Genomic DNA, 7,371 nt, shown 5'->3' with positions numbered 1-7,371 from the left:
GGTCCCAAAGCAAAATCGGCTCTGAGAGACCCATGATACTTAACTACCCTAGATGTGTTTCCTTCTAATATTTGTTTTATTCAAACACAGCAGAAAAAAAATGGAGGTAAGACTAACCCCAAATACAGAGCTTGGATTTTTCTACTAAGCCAAAAGGAAGGCATAAGGACCTAAAGAACCAAAGGACCTAAAGAAGTAAATTACGTATCCTTCTTGTTAGGTTATTGAACTGCTGTTTACAGCTTACATTATTAGTGTATGTTCATCACTGCATGACTGCCCTCGGTCGCCAGAAGCAGCCCAGGCCCTCACAATTTAAGAGTTAGCAGGTGTAAGTCACATATAATTATTTTATTGGGTACGGTGTGTTCCTTCCTCTGTCTTCTATTTGGGAACTCGGGCTAATGTCAAAATCTGATTGTAATCAAACAGAAGAGAGGACAACATCAGCATCCAGTGTTACTGGTGAACTGGGAAGGGTTTTTGGTTCAGAATCTTGGAGATGGGTTTAGCTCAGCTCCAAATGATCTTTTTCCAGGCTGGCTGCTCTCAATCTTCACCAAAATCAAGATAATAATATCTATCATCTCAAAAGTTTCCTCGGGCTCCGGCTCCCGTTTTAATCTCTTCTTCTGCCCTTTGTTTCCCACTTCCCCCGCCATCTCCTGTTTTCTGTCATTATGGATTAGTTTGCATTATTTAGATCATTATATAAATGGAATCATACAATATATAATACTCTATTGTCTGCCTTCTTTCACTCAGCATAATTATTTTGAGATGCATCTATGTTGTTTTGCCAATACTTCATTTTTATTGATAAGTAGTATTCCGTTTTATGGATATACTATAATTTGTTTAACCATTCATAACCAGTCAGCTATTGATGAACATTTGGATTGTTTCCAGGGTTTGGATATTACTGCTATAAATATTTGTATATAAGTCTTTATATGAACACATATTTCCTGTTCTCTTAAGTAGATACCTACAGGTGAAATGGCTAGATCATACGGTAGGACTATGTTTAATTTTTAAAGAAACTGCCAAACATTTTTCCAAAATGGTTGTACCATTTTGCATTCCCACCAACAGCGTATGAGACTTTCAGTTACTTCATATCGTCGCCCACATTTGGTTGGCCAGCCTTATTAATTTTACCATTCTAGAGTGCTACCACACCAGAGTGTGGCACCACACCAGACTGCCCCATTTGTTGTAACTGATAAACCTACATTTACACATCATTGTCACCCAGAGTTTATAGTTTACGCTAGGGTACACGCTTGATGTACAAATGTGTGTTTTGACAAATGTATAGTAATATGTATCCATCATCATGGTAACATGCAGAATAGTTTCACTGCCCTAAAAATCCTCTGTGCTCCACCTATCCATCCCTCCACCCCACTCCCCAGCCGGTGGCAACCACTGATCTTTTTACTGTATCGGTACTTTTACCTTTTCCAGGATATCATATACTTGGAATCATACAATGTGCAGCCTTTTCAGATTGACTTCTTTCACTTAGTAATATGCATTTACGCTTCCTTCATGTCTTTTCATGGCTGGATAGCTGACTTCTGTTAGTGCTAAATGATTCCCACTGTTTGGATATACCAAGGTTTTTCATTCACCCGCTGAAGGGCATCTTGATTGCTTCCAAGTTTTGGCAATATGAATCAAGCTGTTGTCAACAACTGTGTGCAGATTTTTCAATTCCTTAGTTTTCACCTTCAGTAAATATACTAAGGAGCATGATTGCCAGATTATATGGTAACAGGTGTACTTTTATAAGGAATTAGAGGCAGCTAGACTGTCTTCCCAAGGGGCTGTTCCATTTTTGCATTCCCACCAGCAACAAATGAAAAGTTTCTGTTGTTTCACATTCTTGCCAGCATTTGCTATTGTCGGTGTTTTGGACGTTTGTATACTAATAGTGTAGATATATCTAATTGTTTTAATTTGCATTTCCCTGTTAATATATGATGTGGAGCATCTTTTCATGTGGTTATTAGCCATCTGTACTTCTTTTTTGTTTGTTTTGGCCATCTGTACGTCTTTGGTGAAGTGTCTGTTAAGGTCTTTGGCCCATTTTAAAATCCAGTTGTTTTTCTTATTGTTGAATTGGAAGAGGTTTTTTTTGTTTATTTTAGATAATAGTCTGCTTTGATCTGAATGGTTGTGGACCCCTGAAATTCATGTTGTTAAAATTCTAGTCTCTAATGATGGTATTAGGAGGTGGGGGTTGGGAGAGGTGATTATATCATGAGATGGAACCCTCATGATTGAGATTAGTGCCCTCATAAAAGCGGCTCCACAGAGCAACCTAGCCTCCTTCACCCCAAAAGGCCCCCCCAACCATGCTGGCACCTTTACTGGACTTCCCAACCTCCAGATCTGTGAGATATAAATGTTTATAAGCCACCAAATTTATGGCATTTTTGTTATAGCAGCTCGAATGTACTAAAACAGTCCTTTGTCAGATACATCTTTTATAAATATTTTCTAGTTTGTGAGTTATCTCATTTTCTGTATGAACACTGTTTACATGTGCTTTATTGGCCATTCGTATATCTTCTTTGATGAAGTGTATGTTCAAATCTTTAGTCTGTTTCTTTTAACTGCATTTTTAAACTTTATTTATTTTGAGAGAGAGAGAAAGTGCACAAGCAGGGGAGGGGCAGAGAGAGAGAGAGAGAGAATCCCAGGGAGGCTTCACGCTGCCAGTGCTGAACCAGACATGGGCCTCAAACTCCTAAACCATGAGATCATGACCTGAGCCAAAATCAAAGTCACATGCTTAACTGACTGAGCCACCCAGGCACCCCTTGCATTGTTTTTGTTTTTTAATTTTTTAATGTTTAAATTTATTTTATTTTTGAGAGAGAGACAGAGTACAAATGGGAGGGGCAGAGAGGGAGACACAAAATCTGAAGCAGGCTCCAGGCTCTGAGCTGTCAACACAGAACCCGATGTGGGGCGTGAACTCACTAACCACAAGATCATGACCTGAGTCAAAGTTGGACGCTCAACTGACTGGGCCACCTAGGTGCCCCTGCATTGTTTTTTTAATTGTTGATTTTGAGAGTTTTTTATCTATATACTCTGGATACAAGTCCTTTATCTGATATATGCTTTGCAAATATTTTCTCCCAGGCTATTTCTTGTCTTTATTCCTTTAACAGTCTCTTTTAAAGAGCCATAGTTTTTCATTTTGATGAAGTGCATTTATCAATTTGTTCCATTTATGGATTATGCTTTTGATATTGTATCTAAGAAATCTTTTGTCAAACCCAACTAGGCATAAGGTGACAAAGATCTTCTCCTATTTTCTTTTAAACGTTTACAGTTTGGGGCACCTAGGTGGCTCAGTCAGTTGAGTATCCATCTCATAAATTCAGCTCAGGTCATGGATCCCCAGTGTCATGGGATCCAGCCCTGCATCAGGCTCCACACTGGAGCATGGAGCCTTCTTAAGATTCTCTCTCCCTCTCTCAAAAAAAACTCAAAAAGTTTATAGTTTTAGGTTTTGTGATCATTTGGAATTATTGTATATGGTGTGAGGTACGGTTCCAAGTTATTTGTTGTTGTTGTTGTGTATATGGTCTTCCAGTTGTTCCAGCACCATTTTCTTTAGAAGACTATCCTTTTTTTCATTATATTGTCCTCGTGCCTTTATCAAAAACCAGTTGTCCATATATATGGGGACTTATTTCTGAACTCTATTCTGTTTCATTGTTCTATTTGTTCAAAATGCTGTTCTTAATGCTGTTTGGCTCATAATAATTCTTGAAACCAGGTACTGTTAAGCCTCCAACTTGATATTAAGAGTTGTTTTGGCTATTTTGGGTCCTTTGCATTTCCATACACATTTTATAATTAGTCTGTCAATTTCTACCAAAATAATAATAATAAAAAAAAAACCCTGGGATTTTGATTGTGATTGTATTAAATTTGAGAAGCAAAGAAAATCTTAACATTAAGTTTTATGATTATGAGCAAGGTGCATCTCCTTATTTACTTAGACTTTCTTTGTTTGGCCTTAGCAATATTTTGTAGTTTTCAGTGTTAGAGGTCTTTCCCATCCTTTGTCAGATTTATCCCAACATATTTCATATTTTTGATGCAATTATAAGTGGAATTTTAAAAATTTTAATTTCTCTTTATTGCTAGTACATAAAAATATGATTGATTTTTGTATATTGATCTTGAATACTGCAATCTTGCTAAACTCACCAGTTTAGATGTCTATGATCTTTTTTGTTTGTTTGTTTTTTCTTTTGCCTGAATGCTCTGGCTAGAAGCTTCAATACAGTGTTGAATAGAAATAGTGAAGAGTGGACATCCCTGTTTTATTCCTAATCTTAGAGAAAAGAATTCAGTCTTTCCTCATTAAGTATGTTATTAACTGTAGGTTTTTCCTTCATTGGGTTGAGGAAATTCTCTTCTGTTTGCTGAGGTTTTTTCAGGAATACATGTTGGATTTTGTCAGATTTTTTTCTCTATCTTACGGTTTTTTGTTTCAGTTTAATATGGTGAATTATGTTGATTTTTGAATATTAAACCAACCCTGCATTCTTGGGATAAACTCCACTTGACCCATGTTTCCTTTTAATAAGTTGTTGGATTTTACTTGCTAAAATTTTTAGAATTTTTGCGTATGTATTCATGAATGGTACTGGCCTTTAGTTTTCTTTTCTTGCAATGTCTTTGTCTGGTTTTGATGTCAAAGTCATACTGGCCTCATTGTGTGGATTAGAAGATTCCCTCTTCTTCAATTTTTGGAGGAGTTTAAGTAGAATTAGTATTATGTCTTCCTTAAACATTTGGTAGTATTATGTCTTTCCTTAAACTTAAAAGTGAAGATAGCTGGACCTAGAGTTTTCTTTGTGGGAAGGTTTTTTTATTTGTTTTGAGAGAGAGAGGGCAGGCTCAAGTGAGCAAGGGGCAGAGAGACAGAGAGAGAGAATCCCACGAGGGACAGAGAGAGAGAGAAGGAGAGAGAGAGAGAGAAGCAGGGTTCACCTGGGGCTCATGTTTTACACGAAGTGGGGCTCGAGCTCACTCAGTGTGGGACTGGAACTCATGACCTGTGAGATCATGGCCTGAGCTCATGTCAGATACTTAACGACTGAGCCACCCAGGCACCCTGTGGGAAGGTTTTTAACTTCAATTCCATTTCATTCATAAATATAGGATCTAAGTTGGTGAATTCATTTGGCATAAAGATGTTTGTGATAATTCCCTTTTTATTCCTTTAATAGGTATAGGTACAATAGGTAGTGATGTCATCCCTCTCATTCCTGATATTGGTAATTTGTGTCTTTTCTGTTTCCTAATCAGTCTGGCTAGAGGTTTGTCAATTTTATTGATCATCTCAAAGAACTAGATAGTTGTCTTTTGAAATCTGTTACTGTCAAATTGCATCTATTCTAAAATTCTCCACTAGAGCAGTACATATACTGAAAGCACTTTATTGATATTTGTTGAACCAATTAATGAAAAAAAAAAAAAAAAAAGAACCCCTGATTTCTGCATGTAAAGTCATCTTAATACTACCACATTCTTTTAGATACCAGCCATTCCCTTGTCTCTTACTTATGTCAGTACCTTAGTACGGATAAGATATAACTGAGCAGTATCTCGAGGCTAGGTTAAATGCTTTGAGGATATATATGACCCAAGAGAAGGCTAAAGGGAAATGAAGCCGGCAGCTAGCATCAAGGAGGGAGGGAATCTTGAGACAATAAAGAAGCTGAAGACAGTGAATCAGAGAAAGTGTGATAAAACTGCATGTCAGGAATCTTGGGATATTTAACTAGCAACTTAGGATGAAAGAGTATACATTCTAACAAGAAATGATAGTCACATAACATGTAATCCAAGAATGATTACCCAAAGTCATTACAGTAAAAGTTTCAACTTAATAGCATCAGTTTCAAAAAGGTATTGAGAAATGCTCAGATGTTAGAGGAAAAGGGGTACATAAATTGGCTTAGGTAAATTATGAAAAATAGGGTTTCTGTTTATACTCCCCATTTAATATATTGGGCTGGAGGGTACCTGGGTGGCTTAATTGGTTAAGTGTCCAACTCTTGATTGATCTCATGGTCATGGTCTCATGGTTCATGAATTTGATTCCCGCATTCAGCTCTGTGCTGACAGTGTGGAACCTGCTTGGGATTCTCTCTCTCTTCCCCTCCCTCTGCTCCTCCCCCACTCACGTGTGTGCATAGGCACATACGCACGCTCTGTCAAAATAAATATATAAACTAAAAAAAAAAGAACTCTGGTTAAAGGAACCAGGAAAAGGTCATGACACACATACCTAGATAGGAAAAAGAAATCTCTCATTGCTTTCACCAGGCTAAAAACAAACAAAACAACACTGACCTGTCTAGTCTCTGTACTAGCTAACCATAGTGACCTTGGGTTTACATGTCCCCTATATATTTGTTTTAGACATTGTTGGGGTTTTTTTGTCCAAACTGCACACACTTAAAATGCACTTCTATTAATTTTCACATATATATGTATATATGTGTGTGTGTGTGTATATATATATACACACACACCCATGAAACCATCACCAGAACCAAATTAGTGAACGCATCCATAACGCCCAAAAGTTTACTTGGGCCTCTTTGTAATCTCTTACTCCTACCCTATCCACTATACATTCCTTACCAGTTTCCCAGGAAACCACTGATTTGCTTTCTATCACTATAATGTATTTTCTCAGATTTTATATAAATGGAATTATAAAGTATGTGTACTCTTTTGTCTGGCTTAAATTTCACTCAGCATAGTTATATTATCTGTTTTGTTGCCTATACATCAGTTTGTTCCTTTTTATTGCTGGGTTGTATTCCACTTTATGGATATGCAACAATTTATCCATTCATTAATTGATGGACATTTGGGTTGTTTCAAGTCTTTGCACCTACTATGTGTGCACATGCTTTCATTTCTCTTAGCTGAGTATCAACAGGTGGTTGACCGGGTCATAAGTTTAACTTTTTAAGAAATTGCCAAAATTTTTCCAAAGTACCTGTACCATTTTGTGTTCTCACCAGTAGGGTGTGAGAATTCTAGTTCCTCCACATTGTCTCTAACTCTTTCATGGAAGACAATTTGGCAATATCTGTTGAGATTAAAGCTGCACAAATACTTTGCTCCAGTGATTCCACTCGAGGAATTTATCCTATAGGTATTCTCACACATGTGTGAAAGGACATATATATAAGGCTGTTAGCTACAGCATTGTATTAAAAATTAGAACAGAGCAAAATGTCCATCATTATGGGTCCAGATAATAAATTGTGGTATGTTGGTATCTGTGTGTTGCTGTAAAAATAATCAGGAAAG

The sequence above is a fragment of the Panthera pardus genome, unplaced genomic scaffold (assembly GCF_024362965.1).
Source record: "Panthera pardus isolate Hobbes unplaced genomic scaffold, ASM2436296v1 HiC_scaffold_24, whole genome shotgun sequence".
NCBI lineage: Eukaryota > Metazoa > Chordata > Mammalia > Carnivora > Felidae > Panthera > Panthera pardus.
Note: the sequence above shows the minus strand (reverse complement) of the source record.